Raw genomic sequence first — 8,444 nt, forward strand, 5'->3', positions numbered from 1 at the left:
TACTTTTTTGATAGAAAAAAAATGAAAAAAAAATAACGAAAAGTGTGCATCAGATTGCTGAATTTCAGATCTGAAAATGCAAAATGCAATATGGGAGGGGGGATACCCCTCTCCACACCCTCCCCTTGCTTGGTCGCTCCGCTCCTCTCACAGATATTCCAACTCCAAGCCAGCCCGCCCCCCCCCCCCCCCCCCCCCCCCCACGAAAAAGGATCGACGCACCTGCCCCTCCCAGTCCCTTCTCCTCTCTTGGTCGATCCGTTATCTCGCACATATTTTCCATGTTTTGCCCCACCTCCCCCCCCCACCCCGCCATCATTTAAACGGAACGATGCCCCTGAGTATGATTGCTTTAATTGACTTCAATAAAGAAATTTGAGAAACACAATAGTTATAAGGAAATATCTACTACATTATCACATACAAAGAAATGGATAACCATATTACCATTTTATTGATTTCATTTGCGCATTATACAATGCGACACATACGTTTTTGAAAGGGGAAGGGTTCAAAATTGTCTGTCAACCAAAAAGAAAAACAAAGTGGTTTAATAATAGAGAAGGAACAGCAAAATAAAGTCGTATTTTGAGGTGTGATTTTCCACCGAAAGTCGGCTAACAAGCAAAATAACAACAACAGCAAGAAAAAGTCTTCATGTTTTTGCTGTCACTTCCGTGCTCCCACCTTATATTTCATTCAAAAAAAGTGCAAACATTCGACCTCTGTAAAGTGGGCCCTCACCCCCCCCCCCCCCCCCCCCATCCCACGGTCGCGGTTGCGCCGGTGCGGTTATGGGCTTGTAATCGTGATTGTATGTGATCGATGGTGACTATCGCCGATCCCCCCCCCCCCCCCCACTCCTCGGCACGGATTAGTCAAAGCACCAGTCAAACCGAATACAACTTTTCGACTAATAATGATTCGATACAAATGGACCTTTGAAACCCATTTAAATAATAGAAAGAAAGTACGGCTCTATAAAAGTACTTATACCCTTATATACCACATTAAGAAAAGAGGATTTAATTTCCAGGGTCCAGCAGTACTCGGTGTAGTGAATGGAATAAACAAACTCCTTAAAACGAAACTCTAGACCAACCTCTAAAAAGGAATTGTCAAAATAAACTTAACATTCGATTCCCGACTCATGCCTAAGTTCAGTGCAAACGTCAAAAGTAGGGTTGCAAGTGAAGAGTTTTTAAAGGGATCATATAGTTTTGGTTGAGACCTAACTTCAGGTTTTTAATTTGTGTGTGTGTGTGTGTGTGTGTGTGTGTGTGATAATGACAAACAAGATATGTGAAAGAGCAGGTAATTCCAAGAGGAATCCGATGAAAATTGGTTTTGAAATAGCTGCGATATCTAAAACAGAGCGATCCTAATAAAAGGTGGGACCCATTATTCATTACGATCACTTTGTTTTACTTTGTTTTTGGATGTCTCAGCCATTCCAAAATAGATTTTCATCAAATGAACTTTGAATTCCTCTTAGAATGACGATGCTCTGTACGATTTCATAAGTGGTTTCTTGGTATCTTACAAAAAGTTAAAAGCCCGTGCAGTCCTCATCTCCACCAATACTATCCATCCCTTTAAGGGTTTTTCGTGCTCCGAATCGGTAAATAGGAGGAAGTTATTCGTGAAGACAAGGGAAGTCTTCCTCTTTCCATTCGTCGACATTTTTCAACATAATTAGACATCAATGGAAAGAAGGAGAGTTCTTCTTTCTTCACAACAAACATTGCACTCTTTACAGCTGACAATCATTAAAATGCCCGAGCACAACCCTGAAACTAAGTGTAATTCATTAAGACCACAGTTTTATGTGAGTGAAAATGACTAGGATAAGTGCGTTATATAGGCCAACATACGCTTCTTATCTAGAGTATGAAAAGAGTATTCAGAATTTTGTATGCCAGTACAGTTATTCTCTGTTTGTTGTTGTTGTTGTCATTCTATATGCTGACCATGGCAGTTTCCACAAGTACCAAACCCAGAAAGCAGACAGTGCCAAGCTACTGAGTGGGGAGAGGTTTTCTATGCGTATGCCAATGGAGTGAACCCTGCGACTGCTTCAGCAATACTCACTATCTATGATGTGGAGCCTACCTCTATCATTACTATTACAGAGAGAGACTATACCGTGGCTTTCATTGGAAGTAGAGAGGGTGACTTGTTTAAGGTGGGAGCCTTTTTTTCTACAAACAAATATGCATGATACGTCTACACGTTGCCACACGCGTGTGCATGAACACTTTTGATGTACATAATATATAACAAAAAAAAAAAAACGTTGAACGTAATTTTCATCCTGTTTTCTTCCTCATTCAGTTATTCATTTTCTTATTCGTTTCCTTATTCATTACCTTATTCGTTTCCTTATTCAACATATCAATTTCATCAAAATTGTGGATTGAATGCCATGTCTGCCGAGCGTCTACAATTACCAGATGAGTAATGAACCCCTGACCTTGACCCAAAGGGAACGGAGAAAAAGTGCGCTAGATTTTGGCGTCAGCCAAAATCGAGAACATTCGGATTTATTAATAACTCCATATTTTACATCCTGGCGATTATTTCTATAAATTACGTTGGCCCCTGAGCATCGACCTTGATCAAGAAGGTCAAGGAGAAAATGGTGCGGATACCGATTTCAGACTTTTTTTTTTTGTGTGTGTGTGTCCACTTGTACAGATAAAAAAACAAACAAACACGTAATAGTTCAACGACAATTCAAGTACAATGTGACAAAATCAGTGATTTCTAAACTTACTGATAACATGTATAGACATTCTTGTTCTTAAAAAAAAACATTGATTAAAAGAAAATAATCGAGGTATCACTTTATAGAGCCTAAAATATAAGGAGATATCAAAACTTTTCCTCAATAAACCACAACTGTATAGACGGTTGATTCTAGAAACAATTTTATTATACCTATTGTTCACATTTTGTACAATAAATAAATTATTAACAATACTTAACATTGATTTAACTGATTAACCTTTTTACGTTGGTTGTTTCTATCCCTAAATCACATTTTAGAACTATTTTGAAGCACTAAAGATGGGTTTTTGTTTCATCTGCAAATGGCAAATAATGCCTTTAAAGAAATAACATACATAATATTATACGCCCTACGTGTAAACATTTACGTACTTCAAGGTGCAAGTGGGGGAGACCGTCATAAGTAAGAAGTGTGCTTGACTGGAAAGACCGAGTAACACAATATAAAAGAATATTCAGAAATCTAATTGAGGCTGAAGGAGCAACAGCAGTAAAAAAAAAACAAACAAAAAAGAACAAAAAAAAAAACCCGCTTCAGTCTAAGTAGAATATGCCTACATGGATGTACATCAAATTCAGCGCATCAAGTTTAGCATATTGCTATTATACAGAGAAGAATACGATCAGGACAGATAAGGGGATGCCTGAAGTAGAGAGAAGAGAAGAAATTAATATTAACAGTGATGAAGGGTTTGGGTTTGGGGCTATATTTTAGTCGAATCCAAGAAATGATAATTACTTGACGGCATATTTGACGATATTCGATGGCATAATTCCGCTTATCAAATCCGTTCTATACAATTAATCATTCTAGTCATTCTTGATTTTACAAAGGTTCATATATTGACTGATTCATCAGCCTACCAGTATGAAGACGTTCCTCTTGGACAAGGATCTGTTCTTCGGAATGTGTTTCTTGATGAGGACATGGAACAAATCACTGTGGCCACAAGCTCTGAACGAGGCTCGAAGGTGAGAGCATGTGTGTCGTAATACCATATGCTAAACATTGTAATGAATTTGGCGAGATATAATTCAAGGCGGGGGGGGGGGGGGGTCAATCTTGCTTACGTGCGAAATGATAAGAGATAGTAAATGAGATATTCTTAATTGCATAGAATGCAGGGCACGACAGGCCTAAGGGCTTAACGCGGATGAAGCAAGTATAACGTCTAAAACCAAGGAGCTTCAAACATAAATGCTATAACACAATGATCCAATGTAATACAATGTAAGTCAGCCTTAAGCCGTTCTTTCTCTTTTACTTTATGACCATGCAGATATTCAAGCTTTCACTGGCAAACTGCAGTAATTACTTGACTTGTGAAGAATGCATCGGACCTCTCGGTCAAAAAGATGGAGACCCATACTGTGGGTGGTGCACTCTCCAAAGCAGGTAAGTTACCATTGTTAGCATATGTCATTAAAAGCTACTCGTATATAGGCCTACCGATTTACTTTACATGCTTTAGGGTATAACCACTCGGTGGGCTGTCACTTCCAAAAAGTTGAAATTGCATTGATGATAATGAATATATTTATGATGATAATAATATTTATGATCATAATATTAATGATGATAATAATAATTATGATTTTAATATTAATGATAATGATAATAATGATAATAACAATAATAATTGTAATTATGATAATTATTATTATAACTGTAATACTTTAACTGCTACTATTACTACTTATCATAATAGTAACGATAATAGCAGCTCTTTATTAACTCAGGGAAACCACTTCAGTATTTACACAGCTCTCCAAAAAGGCCCTGCCATTGATATTTTCATTAGTATTTTCATATCCTATCTTCTAATATTAACTAGAAGCGTAAGATCATCATGATAGCTCATGATAATCATCATAATCATAGCTCTCCATGAGGACTTTCCCCCAAAATAAGATTACGTGATAACATTTGCCTGTGTCTATTGTTGTGCTGTAGTTTGTTTGCCAACTTCTTTCTTTATCCTCCTGTAGCTTATCCAATATTAATCTTGATACTAGATTTGCCACACTGCATACATGTAAAATGATACGGACAGGCACTGCCTTGCAAATAGATTAAACCTGTTTATATCGGCCACTCATAATAAAAGTAATAAACCTACGTAGACAGCTGGCCACTATTCAGGTTTGCGAACATTTTGATTTTGCCGCATGTAGTGGTCATGTACACGTAAAGATGTGAGGATGCATGCATGTATTCATGTACAGATGAATGCTGATTAACAGTTACTATGAACAGTTATTAAAGTTTCATGCAAAACAAAAACTTGTGATTATAGAATTCAGCGCTTTCTATTGTTTAGGGCTACCTTTTTCCCCTAGCTGTCCCTGAAAAGGCAGTCACTGCATACATCATTAACAACGGGATGCTAATTTTTATGGCTGGTCGCATTAGACAGGTGGCCACACACCATACGCAGGGTCGTTTTCGGGGGGGGGGGGGGGGTCGTTTTCTATCTATGTGACGGCATAAAGCAGATGGCCGCTACAGACAGGTGACTGCTAAGACAACTTTGACCGTACAATGTATTTTATTTTCAAAGGTGCACAAGGTTTGACGATTGCCCTCTAAGTGAGCACGCCACTAGATGGTTGCCTCACGATGCTGCGCCATGTGTGTCTATCTCGGATCTTCAGCCTTCAGATAAGATTGTTTATGATCTACCTGAGCAAAGTGTAAGTATATGTCATGCTCAAAAGAGCCATTTGCTGCTGTAGAGAAAGTATTAATGAACTAGAGAAAGGAAAAGTGGATTGTACAGATACATTAAAAATGACCGTGCTTGCGTTTGTAGCTTCGCTGGTTTTAAGAAGTCTTTGCGGGCAGCCATTAGAATAGTTCTTGATGGCTCCGCTTCATAATCTTATTCGGTTTTATTACGAATTTTCTACAAGTGATTTGTCCTGTGGACTAGATGGCTCAAATGCATTAGACAGTCTCCCGGAGATATGTCTTTTGCTTTCAAATGCTCAAGGGTGACGAAATCGACTTAGTCCTAGATTTGCTTTTCTTATATTCATGTTCCACATTCATGTTCCACTTTCGTTACAGTTCCATACATGAATGTCAATGTGTTTTATGAAAAATTTACTTCGAGTTACATGTGTTTCACTTTGTGCACTCAAATGCATCATACAGCTCTACATAAAGGGTGATGATTTGAAAAGACGACAATCCATGACGATATCTTCTTCTGGCAAACTATTATGTTTAGCAGTTTCATCAAATCGCACACCGCTTTATTTTACTTCTCAAAGTGCTTTATCAAGAATTTTGTATTGCAGACAAATATAATTCAGAGAAGCGGGTTATAAATACATTAGACAGTTTAATTCAGTACAGGGTGACCAAAAACGGCGGCAAGGGCAACAAAATCCATTTAGCAAACGATATGCAGTTTACCAAAACGGTATTCCACATTGCGCAGGAGAGTACTGACGTTTGCAAGATAGACTTGCGTTTTGCATTCGAGTGCTCAAATATAATATGAGGTAGTTGAACATAAATGGTGACGAAAAGAGACGAAGTCGATTTACCCCACAATTGCATTCGCTTATACATTATGATATCACTTTGTTGGTTCCAGTTGAATTCATTTCCTTTTGCTTTATGACAAACTTTCTTCAAATGTCTTGTGTTCTCAAAATAGGAAGTTCTTGATATCTAATATCGAGAAGGAAAACTTTGGTAAAGTGCTGTGCAATTTAATGTAATATTTAAGCATATTTGTTGGCCAAATAGATTTCTTCACGCTTGTTGCCTTTCTAGTGCTTCACCCTCATTTTACAGCAGTTTGATGAATTTGAGCCTCTCTGATTCAAATCACTTGTCACTTGAAGAAAATTCTTCATAAAACACATTGAGAAACTCCCAACTGTAACAAAAGTGGCATATCAATGTCATGCATGAACGAAGCAAATCGTGGACTAAGTCAATTTCGTCACCCTTGCCGCCCTTTATTTTTTTTCGTTAAGTGGTACTTCAGTGTGATTCATAAGCAGAGCAAATTTTTGGGCTAATTCGGTTTCGTCACCCTTGCCGTCTTTCCATGTCACGATTTATGTTACACTGCCACATCTATTTAAGAAATCGAATGCAAAGCGTATGTCTTCGGAAGAGAACTTAGTTCGGATGACACATTGGCAATCATTGAAAAACGAAATAGTATGACGATATGGTATATTACTACAGCATTTTCTTTGGTTAAAAAGATTTCGTCACAATTGCCACTTTTTTTTTCGTTATTCGATAATTAAAACTGTCTGATGTATTTTCCACCTTCTTCTCTATATTCTGTTTCTGTTTAATACAAATTCTTGATCCCAGATACGATTTTTTAAATTCATCAGGTAGTGGTATGTAAAGGGTGACGAAAGAATACAAAGATGCCGAATTCGATTAAGCCACCAGTACGCTCAAATGTTTGTTACTTTGTTTGTTCGTGTGTTCATTTCCATCCGAGAAGATGGCTTGAAAGCTCATATTCAGCACGTTAAGCTGGTCTTCCATGGGGTCCAGTTGGATGTGAGGTGGGACCACTTCACCGGGTTAAACACCCTGCTCTTTGCGATGAATGAATGAAGCGGGATCTTTTACGTGCATGAGTTGTTACTCTCTCATACACGGGACCTCCATTTTATGTCCTATCAGAGTGTTTTGCCTCTTGCTAAAGGGGACGGTATGCTTACATACAACATTGCTCAGTCCAGACTCGGGCTCGAACCCGGGCCCTTAGGATCGTGAGGCAGACGCGCTACCGACTGAGCCAACTCACCGCCCTATATCAAATATCGATATAAAGTAAAGCATTACCGAGAGGTGAAATGCTTCTCCATGTTCTATACGATGGAATTTTTTCCCAAGAGACTCGCTTTGAATAGGATGCTTGAAACACATTGGGTGTAATACATATTGTAAACAAAAACGCTTTTCAGTCTTATATATCAAGTTTTTTTTTTAAATTCCAAATGGACACGCGCTTTCTGATTTCATTCCTGAAGCACACAGAGAGTACACAAAACATTGCCAAAGGTCACGAAAGAAGGCAGTAAAGACGTTTTCTCCCAGAAATTTGTGCTTTCCATACATGAATGCTCAAATACATGAGTCAGATTAATATAAAAGGAGGCGGAAATTAATTGAAAAGGCGGCAAACGTGACGAAATTGATTTAGCACACAATTTAGTTTGCTTATGTATAACGATATGTGCATATGTGTAATATGATATATGTATAATAGTATCTTTCAGATTTGTAGACTGAAATATCAGACAGTCGTTAGATTATATCGCTCATCTAATTTGCATGCCAATTGAAGTTGCAAATTGAAGCATTAAGATGATTCGCACTTTTGTCAAGTCACTCGTTAATCTTTTGACTGAATTTAGGTAAATGCCTTATTTAGAATGCATTTTGGTTTCCATGACTCTACACCGTCTGTTTGTAAACATTTTGACCTACTTGAAAACGGGTTATGCTCGTTATTCCGAAGGTTCGTTAATCCGAGAAAACTACAACAACAACAACAAACAAACAAACTAAGGTGTCCACTAACGAATCATCGGTATTACGACTTTATTTCGTTTTCTGATCAACGAACCTTTCGAATAACGAACATTTCTTCATTTCCGGATTT

Source organism: Diadema antillarum, unplaced genomic scaffold, assembly GCF_040938485.1.
Source record: "Diadema antillarum isolate AM-2024a unplaced genomic scaffold, OU_Dant_1.0 seq00000536_RagTag, whole genome shotgun sequence".
Taxonomy (NCBI): Eukaryota; Metazoa; Echinodermata; class Echinoidea; order Diadematoida; family Diadematidae; genus Diadema; species Diadema antillarum.